The sequence below is a fragment of the Boleophthalmus pectinirostris genome, unplaced genomic scaffold (assembly GCF_026225935.1).
Source record: "Boleophthalmus pectinirostris isolate CB_2022bp ecotype Guang Dong unplaced genomic scaffold, ASM2622593v1 HiC_scaffold_12, whole genome shotgun sequence".
Lineage (NCBI taxonomy): Eukaryota > Metazoa > Chordata > Actinopteri > Gobiiformes > Gobiidae > Boleophthalmus > Boleophthalmus pectinirostris.
The window spans coordinates 37,797,378-37,814,031 of NW_026571018.1; positions in this window are offsets into that span (position 1 = coordinate 37,797,378).

The window sequence follows — 16,654 nt, forward strand, 5'->3', positions numbered from 1 at the left end:
GGAGACACGAGCGACAAAATCAGGGAGGCGACGAGAGAGAAACAAAACAGCGAAGCGGCGAAATCAAAATTTAATATAAGCATTATTTCGATATATACAATATGTCAGAATTCATATCGAGTTTTAAAACTATCTCGATATATTTAAAATATCGATATATCGCCCACCCCTACTTGGAGAAACGTATCCATGTGTTTGTCTCCAGTAGGTTAGATACTGTAATGTTCTGCTCACTGGTCTCTCCAAACGAGCTGTGAGACGCTGCAGAACATCCAGAACATCCAGAACATCCAGAACATCCAGAACATCCACAACATCCACAACATCCACAACATCCAGAACATCCAGAACATCCAGAACGCTGCAGCTCGGGTCCTGACTCCAACTAGGAAGTACGAGCACTAGGGACGGGCATTCGATGAAATTTTCTTAATCGATCGGCGGAAGAATTAACGATCGATTATCGATTAATCATTAACGTTTTTATATTAAAATGATCATCATTATTATTACTATCTGCACTAATCTGCACAAATAAAAAAATTCAACTTTACGACATATAAACCATAACGACTCTAGATCCACATCAGCTGTTTGACATTATAATGTGTTTAATTCAGTTTTGTTCAAATCTCACAGAAACAAAACTTAAAACCACATCACTAATTTACATAAACTAAGCGAAGATAAAACTCCAGCTCTTGTGTCGCTGATGTGGTTCAACTTGTGTTGGATTAAAAGACATGACTCAGGTGAATACAGGTCAGTGTGACCAGATTTGTGTTTGTCAAAACCAGGACAGCGTACGGGGGGAGGGGGACGGGGCCTCGTCATCCACATTGAGCGACTCTCACCTGGAAAAACTTTTTCCCACTGGACACAGAAACATATGTGCTGCTTTATACACTGTGCACATGGACTCACACTTGTCCCAACGCAACGGAAAGTGTGGAATTTCTTGTCCAAATCATCGTTAAATCCACATTTGTGCTTCGGTTCGTTACAGACTGACCCACTGTTTGTGTCTCGCTCCTTCTGATGCAGAGACACATGTACACACCTGTTTGGTCACGACACACACAGCAACCTACATTCGGTTTGTCGATTAAAATTAACATAATCGATGAAATTCTTAATGATCAATTATCGATTAATCGACTAATCATGCCCATCCCTAACGAGCACATAAGTCCTGGTCTCAGGTCTCTGCTCTGGCTCCTGTGGCTCAGAGACTTTAAAGCAGCTCTGTTTGTACAAGTGTCTCCATGGCCGAGCACCAAAGTCCATCTGTGACATGTTAGTGTCATATGAACATCTCACACTCTGAGGAGCTCAGGGACCAACTCCTGCTGGTGCCCAGAGTCACGACTAAACAAGGGGAGTCAGAGTTTCAGGTTCATGCAGCTAAAACCTGGAACAGTCTGAACATGTGAGACAGACTCTTCTGTGACGCTGTTTAAATCCAGACTCAAAACATTTCTGTTTAACTGTGCAAATAACTGAAAGGTTTTCATTCCGCACTCTTCTCTCCAATTTATGTCTCTCTTTTTTAATTTTAATCCTCATGATTATTTATGTTTTGATTTGTTTTTATTATGATTTTAATGTATTTCTTATTCTGTAAAACACTTTGAATTACTTTGTGTACGAATTGTGCTGTACAAATAAACTTGCCTTGTCCGGTTTGTGGTGGTTGGTTATAGTAAAATTGTGAACCGAGTGTAATTTAGAAAAACTGTTTTACACTCGGCACTAATGTGAGTCAGTACAGTCACATTTAGACCTGGTTTTAGAGCTGGTTTAGTCCTAGTTTAGTCCTGGTTTATTCCTGGGTTTAGACCTGGTTTAGTCCTAGTTTAGACCTGGTTTAGTCCTTTTTTTAGTCCTGGTTTAGTCCTCGTTTAGTCCTGGTTTAGTCTTCGTTTAGTCCTGGTTTAGTCCTCGTTTAGACCTGGTTTAGTCCTAGTTTAGACCTGGTTTAGTCCTGTTTTAGACCTGGTTTAGTCCTGGTTTAGACCTGGTTTAGTCTTTGGTTTTGGTTTAGTCCTGGTTTAGTCCTGGTTTAGTCCTGGTTTAGACCTGTTTTAGTCCTGGTTTAGTCCTGGTTTAGACCTGGTTTAGTCTTGGTTTTAGTCCTGGTTTAGTCCTGGTTTTAGTCCTGGTTTAGTCCTGGTTTAGACCTCGTTTTAGTCCTGGTTTTAGTTCTAGTTTAGACCTGGTTTAGTCCTGTTTTAGACCTGGTTTAGTCCTGGTTTTTTTGGTTTAGTCCTGGTTTTAGTCCTAGTTTAAACCTGGTTTAGTCCTGGTTTAGCCCAAAATGTGAAAACAGGAAAATACCGCCATGTAATCCATTTATTTCAACAAAGTAACTGTAATCCAATTCCCACTCACTGAAACAGTAACTGTAACTGAATACAGTTCCTCATCATTTGTACTCTGATTACTCCGGTACATGTAATCTGTTACTCCCCGACGCTGTGTACAGATTTTCACTTGCCTCATGTTTGATTGACTTGGTGTTGTGGCGTGTTCTCCTCAGACGGAGGAAAGCACCTGCTCTCCCACTGTTTGTTTGTGTGAGCGGAGGAGCAGCTGTGTGCTTTAGGTGCGTTGGAAACAGGGGAAATATTAGGGCAGGTCATGTTTTCTATTGTTCTAACACAACTGATGTTTTCAAGATTCAAGGTTTCATTTTTTGTTTTTTTCCAATACAGATTCAATCGAGATACAAAGACAATACAAACACTCAACAGAACAAGATCTTCAACACTAAAGGGTAGAACTTTCTTTTCTGTTCCCATGTGTCTTATACAGTGTTGGGAAGGTGACTTTTAAAATGTAATCCCCTACAGATTACAGATTACATACACCAAAATGTAGTTTGTAACGGAATCCATTAAATGACTTAAAGTGAGTAATGTAATCTGAATACTTTGGATTACTTGATATTGTCATGTTTTTTAAAACTACATGAATGTAACGACCACATCCTGAAAATTCATGTTTGTTCTCTTCAAATTGGCCCTGGTTTAGACCTGTTTTAGTCCTGGTTTAGTCCTGGTTTAGACCTGGTTTTAGTCCTGGTTTAGTCCTGGTTTAGACCTGGTTTTAGTCCTGGTTTAGTCCTGGTTTAGACCTGGTTTAGACCCTGGTTTTAGTTTAGTCCTGGTTTTAGTCCTGGTTTAGAGTCCTGGTTTTAGTCCTGGTTTTAGTCCTGGTTTAGACCTGGTTTTAGTCCTGGTTTTAGTCCTGGTTTAGTCCTGGTTTAGACCTGGTTTAGACCTCGTTTTAGTCCTGGTTTTAGTCCTGGTTTAGTGGTTTAGACCTGGTTTAGACCTGGTTTAGTCCTGGTTTAGACCTGGTTTAGACCTGGTTTTAGTCCTGGTTTAGTCCTGGTCCTGGTTTAGTCCTGGTTTAGTCCTGGTTTAGACCTCGTTTTAGTCCTGGTTTAGTCCTGGTTTTAGTCCTGGTTTAGTCCTGGGTTTAGTCCTTGGTTTAGTCCTGGTTTAGTCCTGGTTTAGTCTGGTTTAGTCCTGGTTTTAGTGGTTTAGTCCTGGTTTAGACCTCGTTTTAGTCCTGGTTTAGTCCTGGTTTAGTCTGGTTTTAGTCCTGGTTTAGTCCTGGTTTTAGTCCTGGTTTTAGTCCTGGTTTAGTCTGGTTTAGACCTGGTTTAGCCCAAAATATGAAAACAGGAAAATCCCGCCATGTAATCCATTTATTTCAACAAAGTAACTGTAATCCAATTACCACTCACTGAAACAGTAACTGTAACTGAATACAGTTACTCAGACTTTGTACTCTGATTACTTAACTCCGGTACATGTAATCTGTTACTCCCCGACAGTGGGTGTGTGTACGAGTCCATGTGCTCTTCTTCTTGTTCTGAAACAGCTCAAACTCTTTCTAAACACATTCAGGAGACGTTCAAATTCTGTCCCGTCAGTCGAAAAAAAAGGGAGTATGTTTCTTTTCTCTCATCACGATCCAAATAATTAAAGGTTGTATGGAGGATTTTTTGTTTTGTTTCAAATTGTCAATGAAAGTTTAAAATACCATTACAGAGCCTTGTAATTATGACCAAAAAAAAAAATAAAAAGAATGAAAATCTATCAACTGTGGACGTGTTGAGGCCAGATAAACATCAGCCAATAGAAAACCAGGCTACCTCATTTTCTATTGGCTGTTAGGTTGTCAATCAAACTATGTTTCTAGGGTAACTATGCAGCGGTTCTTAGAGGCTTTTTCTGTCGCTTCCTCGCAGTTCGCACAAAGTTTGTTGCGATGGCGCACGAGGATCCACGACCAGTTCGCTGTAAAGGAAAGTCCGTGTTTGAGGTCGCTGAAAGAAGAAGGGAAAAGGAAAAAGACCGAAGCCAAACTGAGGTGATGGTTGGAGATTCCTTTCAGCGATGGCGCGACTGAAGCAGACGAAGAATCTAAAAACTGAGGAGTCGGTCTCTAAATTGATTTCTAGAGGAGGAAGGTGGTGTCACACATGCACAACATTTGGAAAAGGACTGTCGCTGGATTTCAAAATGCTTCATAACAGTTATTTCAGCGTGGAGATTGGACTGAGACAAAGCAAAGGATCATGGTCTATGTAGTTCTCACTTTTTTTTTTTTTTTTTTACTGTTACAACGCATTTAAGCAGAGACACTTGAGATTCGATATTATTGTGCACTGTTGGGCAAGTTACTTTAAAACTGTAATGCGTTATTTATTACTTATTACTGTCATTTCAAAGTAATTCGTTACATTACAATATTACTGCATTTAAAATGTAAGGCATTACATTACTATTGCATTACTTTAAGTTACTCTCACCAAAATAACTGCGAAAAAGCTGAACTTTTGAGCCGTATATGGACTGAACCAGGACTAAACAAGGTCTAAACCAGGACTAAACTAGAGCTGAACCAGGACTAAACCAGGACTATAACAGGACTAACCTCAGACTGATTCCAGGACTGAAGAGGAGGACTAAACCAGAACTGAACTAGGACTAAAACAGGACTCACTGTCAGGACGGGCTCGAAGGTGACGCAGGAGAAAGGAGCGGCTTTGCTCCGCACCTCATGGAGGTAAGAGCGGCTGTCGCCCGATCGCTCTTTATGGACCCTGCTGCTCGGGCTCACGGTCCTGATTTCAGCAAAACTCTGCTACAGCGCGTAACTTCTACCTTCCTTCAACGTGTCCAGAAGTCCAACTTTTTGTGTGATGGTTTGCATCGTCCTCTGTCTTTTGGGTGCGAGCGCAGGAGACTTTGTCGGTGCAGAACGTTTCGTCGACGTTGTGGATTTTGTCGGAGAGAAAACTTGCAGACATACAGCACTTCAGAATCACACTGCTAGAGATTGAACATTTATTTAAATTTGGCAGCTGAACATATTCTGTACTGTACTGTACAGGAGACAGGAGACAGGAGTCCCTCAGCCGATCAGGACGCAGCGGGAGGAACGCAATACGTGTTCATACACTAAAAACAAAAGGCATGCAAAATTGCACAAAAAAAAAAATTCTAAAAATCAGCGAAACAGCGAGACCGCGAAAAGTGAATCGCGTTAGAGCGAGGAACGACTGTAAACCAGGTCTAAACCAGAAGTGACCCAGGTCTAAACCAGAAGTGACCCAGGTCTAAACCAGGTCTAAACCAGAAGTGACCCAGGTCTAAACCAGGTCTAAACCAGAAGTGACCCAGGTCTAAACCAGGTCTAAACAGCGTAGAGTTCTGGGTCGGTCCTTTCACCCGCGGTTAACTGAAGGTTTATCCGGCCGCGTCTCCGGCGTTTCACCGCTGCTGATTTCACGGTGATTTTAGTGAATTTCTATGAAGAAAAACCCACCACTTCAATCCAGGTTAAAAAAGCATTGTAACGCGCGTTACTCACATTTGTACCGAGTAAAAATATTACAATTTTTCCCCCTGTAATGCCACATTACTGCGTTACAGCAAAAATCAACGCATTACTGTAATACATTACTTTTATAATACATTACTTTTATAATACTTTTATAATACATTACTCCCAACACTGTTATTGTGAGACTTTCATGATATTTCAATTTTTGTCGCATTGGATTTCGATACTTTTGACACACCTATGTAAAAGTAAAAAGTACAATATTTTAATTTTAATATGTTTTGATTTGTTTTTATTATGATTTTAATGTATTTCTTATTCTGTAAAGCACTTTGAATTACTTTGTGTACGATATGTGCTGTACAAATAAACTTGCCTTGCATTGCCAATATGTCTAAAGTGTATTATTTTCATCAAAAAGTTACTTAAATGTAAAAAAAAAATAAACACACTCGTTAATGGAAGTAGTGTAATACTTTAGTGTGTGAGTGAGTGAGTTGTGTAATTGTCTTGGTCTTCATTAAATGATTATCTAACATTCCCCCAGTGATTTTACGACTCACACAAATACTTTTCATTCCCAGAGTTTTGACCCTTTCCTCTTCCGGCTCTGCCCACACACACGTACACACACACACACACACACACACACACACACACACACACACACACACACACACACACACACACACACACACACACACACACACACACACACACACACACACGTACACACGCGCACACACACACACACACACACACACACACACACACACACACACACACACACACACACACACACACACACACACACACACACACACATGCACCCACATACATTCCTCTCCCCCACACAGCTGTCCTGAGTCACCAATGCCTCTAAGAACAGGGTCAGACCTGGTTTAGATCTGGTTTAGACCTGGTTTAGACCTGGTTTAGACCTGGTTTGGACCTGGTTTAGACCTGGTTTAGACCTGGTTTAGACCTGGTTTAGACCTGGTTTAGACCTGGTTTAGACCTGGTTTGGACCTGGTTTAGACCTGGTTTAGACCTGGTTTAGACCTGGTTTAGACCTGGGTTGGACCTGGGTTAGACCTGGTTTGGACCTGGTTTAGTCCTCCATTAGACCTGGTTTGGACCTGGTTTGGACCTGGGTTAGACCTGGTTTAGACCTGGTTTAGACCTGGTTTAGACCTGGTTTGGACCTGGTTTGGACCTGGGTTAGACCTGGTTTAGACCTGGTTTGGACCTGGTTTGGACCTGGTTTAGACCTGGTTTGGACCTGGTTTGGACCTGGTTTAGACCTGGTTTAGACCTGGTTTAGACCTGGTTTGGACCTGGTTAGACCTGGTTTGGACCTGGGTTAGACCTGGTTTGGACCTGGTTTAGACCTGGTTTAGACCTGGTTTGGACCTGGTTAGACCTGGTTTAGACCTGGTTTGGACCTGGGTTAGACCTGGTTTGGACCTGGTTTAGACCTGGTTTAGACCTGGTTTAGACCTGGTTTGGTTTAGACCTGGTTTGGACCTGGTTTAGACCTGTTTAGACCTGGTTTGGACCTGGTTTAGACCTGGGTTGGACCTGGGTTTAGACCTGGTTTGGACCTGGTTTAGACCTGGTTTAGACCTGGTTTAGACCTGGTTTGGACCTGGGTTAGACCTGGTTAGACCTGGTTTTGGAGACCTGGTTTGGGACCTGGTTTAGACCTAGACCTGGTTAGACCTGGTTTAGACCTGGGACCTGGTTTAGACCTGGTTTAGACCTGGTTTAGACCTGGTTTAGACCTGGTTTAGACCTGGTTTGGTTTAGACCTGGTTTAGACCTGGTTTGGACCTGGTTTAGACCTGGTTTAGACCTGGTTTTGGACCTGGTTTAGACCTGGTTTAGACCTGGTTTAGACCTGGTTTTAGACCTGGTTTAGACCTGGTTTAGACCTGGTTTAGACCTGGTTTAGACCTGGTTTTGGGACCTGGTTTAGACCTGGTTGGACCTGGTTTAGACCTGGTTTGGACCTGGTTTGGTTTAGACCTGGTTTAGACCTGGTTTAGACCTGGTTTGGACCTGGGTTTAGACCTGGTTTTGTTTAGACCTTGGACCTGGTTTAGACCTGGTTTAGACCTGGTTTGGACCTGGGTTAGACCTGGTTTAGACCTGGTTTGGACCTGGGTTAGACCTGGTTGGACCTGGTTTAGTCCTGGTTTAGACCTGGTTTAGACCTGGTTTTGGACCTGGTTTAGACCTGGTTTAGACCTGGTTTACCTGACCTGGTTTAGACCTGTTGGTTTAGACCTGGTTTAGACCTGGTTTTGGACCTGGTTTAGACCTGGTTAGAGACCTGGTTTAGACCTGGTTTGGACCTGGTTTGACCTGTTTAGACCTGGTTTGGACCTGCGTTTGGTTTAGACCTGGTTTAGACCTGGTTTGGACCTGGACCTGGGTTGGACCTGGTTTAGGACCTGGTTTGACCTGGTTTAGACCTGGTTTGGACCTGGGTTAGTCCTCCATTAGACCTGGTTTAATCCTGTGGTAGAACTTGTTTAGGTTTATATTTAGGTCGGTCCTGGCTTAGACTGGGTTTAGTTCTGATTAGATCTGGTTAAACCCTGGTTCATTCATGCATAAGTCTTGGGTTAGACCGGATTTCTGGGTCAGATGTCATGTTTGGTTCAGTCTTGGCTTGTATTTTGTCTTGTGTTCGTAAGCGTGGTTCAGATGTGCTTTAGTCCTAAATTAGACCTGGGTCAGTTCTATCTTAGACCTGAGTTAGATCTGAATTAGTCCTTGTTTAGTCTTGGTTTTGACATATTTTGGTCTTGTGTTAGACCTGGTTTTAGTCCTGGTTTAGACCTGGTTTAGACCTGGTTTAGACCTGGTTTAGACCTGTTTAGAACCTGGTTTAGATTGGTTTAGACCTGGTTTAGACCTGGTTAGTACCTGGTTTAGAATGAGTGCTTAGTCCTGGTTTAGTCCTGCTTTAGTCCTGGTTTAGGATTGATTGTAGTTGATAAATGATTTTGTATTATCTTAGTATTAAGTGCATCTGTATTGTACAGTAAAGTTAATAACAAAGTCTTTTTCTCCTGAAATGCTGCAACCTGGACATTTTTCACAAAAATGTCCCACAGAGGCACAAGCGGAAAGAGGAAGTGACCGTCACACTGAGGCAAGAGAGTGAAGGGCCCCGTTGTCATTCTGAAATGATTCAGATGTGTCATGAACACAGTGCTGCTGTATGACTACAGCTGTGCCCACAGTTTGAAACATTCCCCATTGGTCATTTCCCTCCTCTTTAAAGATTCCAACATGAACATGCAACAAGCAAAACACAAACAGTAGATTTCACATTTTAGAATGTGATGACGTCATACTACCAAAGGCCATTGTCGGACTGGGAAAAAAATGCGGCCCTAGCATTTTTCCTCTGGAATGGCTCACCCCGCTCAATTTGAAATTGAGCCACACCAACACCGGCCCGACCATGAAATCTCCAAAAAGTATATTCACGAATGTTGAACCTGATCATTTCTATGAGTGACTAAACCAGGGGTGTCCAAACCTTTTTCATCAAGGGCCACAAATCTAAACACAGACGAAGCAGAGGCCGATCGAGGGCTGTAGACTGCTGCTCAGTACAGGGAATAATTGAAATATGTGCATGTTTAACACGTTAGAATGAGCCATCAGTCTTTATTCATGCTAAGATCCTTAAAACCAAACACTAAATATTAAATCTTAGCTTTATCAAGGTAGACTTTCAAAAAACTTGCAGTAAAAAATAATTTTTCAGTTGATGCAAGGTCATTTGGGCCAATTCACCTGGAAGTCTGAGGGCCAAGAAACACTTGTCTGAGGGCGACATTTGGCCCCGGGTCATAGTTTGGACAGGCCTGGACTAAACACATTTCCTTCTCGAGTTTGAGTATTTTGAATTTTGAGTGTATTGAGTATTTGAACAACTTCAGGTGTCTCCACTTTTCACTCCTGGCTGCACATGGGCTGTAGTGCCGAGTCACAGACGCTCAGGACACTGGACAATGCTCACTTTCGGTTGGTATCACAAAGCAGTGACAGAAATGACCCCTACACACATGTGTCCTGTATCAAACGATAAAGTCCACACAGTCATTATCGTCACAGGCCTGAGGGAGTGTGCATCCTGCTCGTCTCCATGGAGATATTACTGCTTTACCTGGAATGTTTCACAGTCATACATTAAAATGATCTATCTCCATTAGGGATGGGCATGATTAGTCGATTAATCGATAATTGGTCATTAAGAATTTCATCGATTACGTTCATTTTAATGGACAAACCGAATGTATGTTGCTGTGTGTGTCGTGACCAAACAGGTGTGTACATGTGTCTCTGCATCAGAAGGAGCGAGACACAAACAGTGGGTCAGTCTGTAACGAACCGAAGCACAAATGTGGATTTAACGATGATTTGTACAAGAAATTCCACACTTTCCGTTGCGTTGGGACAAGTGTGAGTCCATGTGCACAGTGTATAAAGCAGCACATATGTTTCTGTGTCCAGTGGGAAAAAGTTTTTCCAGGTGAGAGTCGCTCAATGTGGATGACGAGGCCCCGCCCCCCTCCCCCCGTACGCTGTCCTGGTTTTGACAAACGCAAATCTGGTCACACTGACCTGTATTCACCTGAGTCATGTCTTTTAATCCAACACAAGTTGAACCACATCAGCGACACAAGAGCTGGAGTTTTATCTTCACTTAGTTTATGTAAATTAGTGATGTGGTTTTAAGTTTTGTTTCTGTGAGATTTGAACAAAACTGAATTAAACACATTATAATGTCAAACAGCTGATGTGGCTCTAGAGTCGTTATGTTTATATGTCGTAAAGTTGAATTTATTTATGCAGATTAGTGCAGATAGTAATAATAATGATGATCATTTTAATATAAAAACATCAATAATTAATCGATAGAAATTTTCGAAGAAAATTTCATCGAATGCCCATCCCTAATCTCCATGGTGAAGAGTAGACACATACCGCTAGCTGACCAATGTACATGTCAGATCTGTGGAGTGGATCCTGCTGCTCGCTGGAAGAATCTCCCTTTAAGTACTGAAACTTCAACAGTGTCACAGGGCGAGAGTGAAACGTACCTGTGGTTCCACTGGTGAAACACACTATGGACAGATCGTCTGGTGAGGGAGGCTGCGCGGGGAAAACACAGTCTGATTAACATGAAAGTTTCCACAAACAGCAAATTTAAAAAACAAAAAAACATCCTCTTGTATTTAAAGTTCATACAAACTGACTCCTGTGAGCTTTTAGTCTTGTTAGAATGTTGCTGCCTCCAAAAAACAGACCTGGAGTTGTGTTTGTTTTCATTCACACTTATTATTATTAGTCTGTGAACATCTCCAAAACTCTGTTCCACCTTGTGATGTCATGCATTGGTAGTTAAACGTCTCCTTTTACCTTGAATTCAATAGAAACAGCCAATTTCCAGGACTGAAATGATCCAAATGATTCTAGTGAAAGTGTGTGGAGCTTAAAAACACAGTGGAGCACGTCCTGTATAGAGACTCTGCACCGTCACGTGACCCTATAGCAACGGTACCTACGCCGCCATGACACTGGACACACTATGTCATTGACTTCAGCAGCATCGGAGAAACATGGGCAGGTTTTGTTGTGTATTTGGTTGTTCTAGACCAGGGGTGTCCAAACTTTTTTCATCAAGGGCCACATATCTAAACACAGATGAAGCAGAGGGTCGATCGAGGGCCATAGACTGGAGCTCAGTACAGTGAATAAATGAAATATGTGCATGTTTAACACATTAGAATGTCTTTATTCATGCTAAGATCCTTAAAATCACACACTAAATATTAAATATTAGCTTTATCAAGGTAGATTTGCAAGAAACTTGCAGTACAAAATGTATTTTTATTTGATTCAAGGTAATTTGGGCCATTTCACCTGGAAGTCTAAGGGCCAAGAAAAATTTGTCTGAGGGCCGCATTTGGCCCCCGGGCCATAGTTTGGACATGCCTGTTCTAGACGCTCTGAAAGGGATAAAATGATTCATTTCTTCACTGTTCCTCTGGAAATGACTCATCAGGATCAAACAAGGGAATTATGTCTAGAGAACAAAACCGTGAAGAGATTTCCTATGACACCATCAGGACACACTCACGTCACTTTCATCAAGATATTTGCTATTTAAATTGTTTCATAGTTTATTTAATGAGAGAAGCACATTTACTGAACTAAAATGTAAAAAGAAAACATTTGCAGTGTGAGTGGCAGTAGAAACTGGATCTTCCAGCACATATAAACATGTCACTCGTCGTAGGACCATGTTTTCTTTATTGTCTTGCTTAACCACAACTTTGTCTTCTAGAATGAATCACTTTTTGGAGCAGATCTTTGTAACGTTCGTGAGGATCTTTTCATGGGCGATTCTTTCGAGGTTCGGCTCACAGACTCTTCGACTCGTGCGTCGTGTTGATCACAGGAGCCCAGTGTGGGTTCGTTGAATCATTAAACTAGTGCAGGTTTTCCTGGATAAATTAATGAAATTTTAGTTTGGCAAATGTGCTTCTTTCATTAAATAAACTATGAAATAATTTAAATAGCAAATACCTTGATGAAACTTCAGGTGTCTTGATGGTAAAATCTCTTCACGGTTTATTTTTGCTATAATCCGCGATTTTTTTCGATAATTCCCTTGTTTGATCCTGATGAGTCATTTCCAGAGGAACATTGAAGAAACGATTCATCTTATCTCTTTCAGAGCATCAAGAACAACCAAATACACAACAAAACCTGCCCATGTTTCTCCGATGCTGCTGAAGTCATTGACATAGTGTTGCCCGGTGTCATGGCGGCGTAGGTACCGTTGCTATAGGGTCACGTGACGGTGCAAAGCCTCTATTACTGCATGACATCACAAGGTGGAACGGAGTGTTTTGTGTTTGAGAGAAGAACTCAGCCTAAATGTGCAGGGTTTGTGTCTTAAACGTGTGAGTGAAACAAAACACAACTGCAGGTCTGTTTGTGATGAGGAAACTACACTAGAACACAGATCCTAAAATAGTGGAATATGGGCCCTTTAAGTCCTGGTTTAGTCCCGGTTTAGTTCTGGTTCTTTAGTTTAGTCCATAAATAAATGCTATAGATCTGTAGTCGTTACTTATTGGGTTCAGAAATTCTCCGACAGCACAGCACAACACAAACTAGAAAAGCTCTACTGTACATTGACACTTGACTCTTATTACAAAACTGTGCAAAGATCAGAGTCACTGGCCACGTTTTGTCACATCCTCTGCATCCACAAGCTACTTCCTGTTTGGTCTCGTTCAATATTTAAAGTCAAATAAGGTCAGAGGTCACGCTAAAATATGAAATACAGTTCCTGAGTCAGAGTGTTGCAGTGTCTTTATAAACACGCTCTGGTATTTCCTGTTGTACATCAATAACTCAGAATAAACATAAATAAATAAATAAAAGTGCACGATGTAACTTTTCGGTTGGGGGTCCGTCACCTTTTTGTTTCTATGGATACGTTATTGCTCTGTCTGGAATGTTCCACAGTGTGACTTTAAACAGCTCTATCTTATATTTATTCGATCGCAAGTGGTTTCATAGCTCAAAAATATCTATAAAAATAACATTGTGACTGTGAGCGGGGGTCGCCTTTCCGCAGAGCTGACCTGGAACTTGATCTGGTTCGGTCTCCACGAAGACAGAAAAGTTTAATGCCGCACTGTGGAATAGAGCCCTGCAACCCGCGGGACCCGACGGAAACCAGTGCGGCGCGGGACACGTTTTGAAAGCTCAGTGCGGCCGCGGGCGGGATGATAAACTACAGTCCCACAGACTAAATATGAATATAAAGTCAAATATACAAATGATGAATGTGAGAATATCATGCATCATTTGTGCTGGAGATTTTATTTGACATTAATAAAAACATTTTAAGCAGCAGACCGTCCCCCGCGTCCCGTACGCCGCGCGAACAGTCCCCCGCGTCCCGTACGCCCGCGCCGAACAGTCCCCCCCGCGTCCCGTACGCCGCGCGAACAGTCCCCCCGCGTCCCGTACGCCGCGCGACAGTCCCCCGCGTCCCGTACGCCGCATGACAGTCCCCCCGCGTCCCGTACGCCGCGCGAACAGTCCCCCGCGTCCCGTACGCCGCATGAACAGTCCCCCCACGTCCCGTACGCCACGCGGACAGTCCCCCGCGTCCCGTACGCCGCGTGAACAGTGTCTCGTACGCTGCGCGAACAGTCCCCCTGCATCCATACAGTGCGTGCGCGAACAGTCCCGTACGCGCGTCCCGCGTCCCTTACGCGCGAACAGTCCCCCCTTTCGTACGTCACACGGGCTGCGCCACTAAACCAGAACTAACCCAGAACCCAGGACTAAACCAGGACTAAACCAGGTCTAAAAACGGGTCTAAAACCAGGACTAAAACAGGATTTATCCAGGACTTAACCATGCTGCCGGATCACCCGCCGCGCCTTCTCCTCATACGCAGCCCAATTCCTTTCGCTCCGTGTTTATAGAGTTTAAGAAAGCAAAGGTTCCCATCCTGCGGGACTTGCAGGTGGGAGCGGGACAAAATATCGCAGATGCGGGCGGGAGCGGGACTGAAAATTACAATTCTTTGCGGGAGCAGGACTGAAAATTCTGTCCCGCTCAGACCTCTACTGTGGAACATTCTAGACCAGGGTTCTCCAACCTGTAGCTCTCCACCCCCTTCCAAGCAGCTCGCCAATGGATTATGGAATTATAGCATTGTGTTGAATCATAACACATTAAAGGTTGTATAGAAGATTTTCCGAGGAAAGAGAAATGCAGCGACTGTTTGTCCTTTTTTAAATGTTGCGCTTTCTTTCGCTCGTGGATTCTTTTTCCCTTGTCTCTTCTTCTTTCAGCGACATCAAAAACAGACTTTCTTTTTGCGGCGAAACTGGTGTGGATTCTTGTCTGCCATTAAAACTAAATTTGTGCAAACTGAGTTGAGGAAGCTACAGTTTCGAAAAAAGACGCCAAGAACCGCTGTGCTGGGTTTGAATAAACGGCATCAGTGCGTGAGAGTCGCGAACATAAACCCGCAAAGCGGTCTGAAGCAATCAAGCAGAAAACGCACCTGAAACGTAGGGAGTTTGATTGACAACATATTTACTTTTAAGCCAATAGATAAAGAGGGAGCCTTGTTTTCTATTGGCTGATGTTTATCTGCCCCCACCACGTCCACAGTTGATGGATTTTCATTCTTTTTTTGTTGTTGTCATAATTACAAGGCTGCTGCATCTCTATAATTCTATTTTGAACTTTCATTGACTATTTGAAAAAATAAAAATAAATCCTCCATACAACCTTTAAGCGCCTTACAAAAACTGTTAATTTTAACTTAGTGAATTTTAGACAAGTAAGACCTTTTATGACTTCATATGCAGCACGAATGTTTTTACACTCCATGATTCTGTCTCATATAGAGTCACTCGCTGCTGCACAACACTCAAGCCCATCGAATCACTTTTTAAAAAAGCCATAAAAATACTGAACAAGAAACCATTCTCATTTCACCACTGCACTATTTTAGACAAGTATAATTTGCTTAATTTTAATAATTTTGTTGGTTTTAAATATGGATGTTTTGTGTATAAAGTTTTGCATGGACTTGCCCCTCCTCCATTACAGGATTTTATTAAAGTAAAGACTGTGAGTGGGAACGAGGGCCACAGCCCGGGGGAACTGTGACGTCCCACACAGACGCACAACACTCGGACAATGTGTGTCTCAGTCAGAGGCACAACATTTTGGAACAATCTGCCACTGTCAATAAGAGAAACTCCAACTCTTGCCACCTTCAAGTCCTACTTAAAAGAGCGGCTAAAGAAAAACCAGACTTGTGGACACTTTTAGTATAGATTTGTTACTTGTTTTTGCTTTGTTTAAGTTTGTGGTGTTTCCTGCCGAGGGACGACAGATGGAAATGAGCATTCCTGCTATAATCTGGCATATTTACACTGCAATGTTGTAGATGTTCATTAATATGCACTGTCCCTATTAAATAAATAAATAAATAAAAATGTGGTTAGAGACATGCCTGTTACCACTGTACATGTATCATTTTAAAGCACAACTTTGTTAAAGGTTGTATGGAGGATTTTTTAAGAGAAGTGAAATACAGCGACTGTCCTTTTTCAAATGTTGTGCATGCGTGACACCATCTTCCTCCTCCACAGCCTCAGTAGAAACATCTCCTCCTGCCTCTTTACTCTAGAAATCACGCTTGTTTACAGCCAGTGCACGTTCAATTACTGTTGAAGTGACCTGTCTAGAAATATTTTAGTGACTGACGCGTCAGTCTTTAGACCCTTCGTCTGCTTCAGTCGCACCATTGCTGGAAGGAATCTCCAAGAATCACCTCAGTTTGTCTTTGCTCCTTTTCCCCTTCTAGTCTTCTTTCAGTGACCTCAAAAATTGACTTTATTTTGCGGTGAACTGGTCATGGATTCTCGTCCACCATCGCAACAAACTTTGTGTAAATTGCAAGAAAGCGACAGTTTGAAAAAACCTCGAAGAACCACTGCATAAACCACGAAATCCCTGCGCGTCAGCGAGTCATAAAACTAGAAACATAGGGAGTTTGATTAACAACCTAACAGCCAATAGATAAATGAGGGAGCCTCGTTATCTATTGGCTGATGTTATTTGGCCTCACTACGTCCACAGTTGATAGATTTTCATTGGGTTTTTTTTGGTCATCATAATTACAAAGCCGCTGCGTCTCTGTAATGTATTTTAA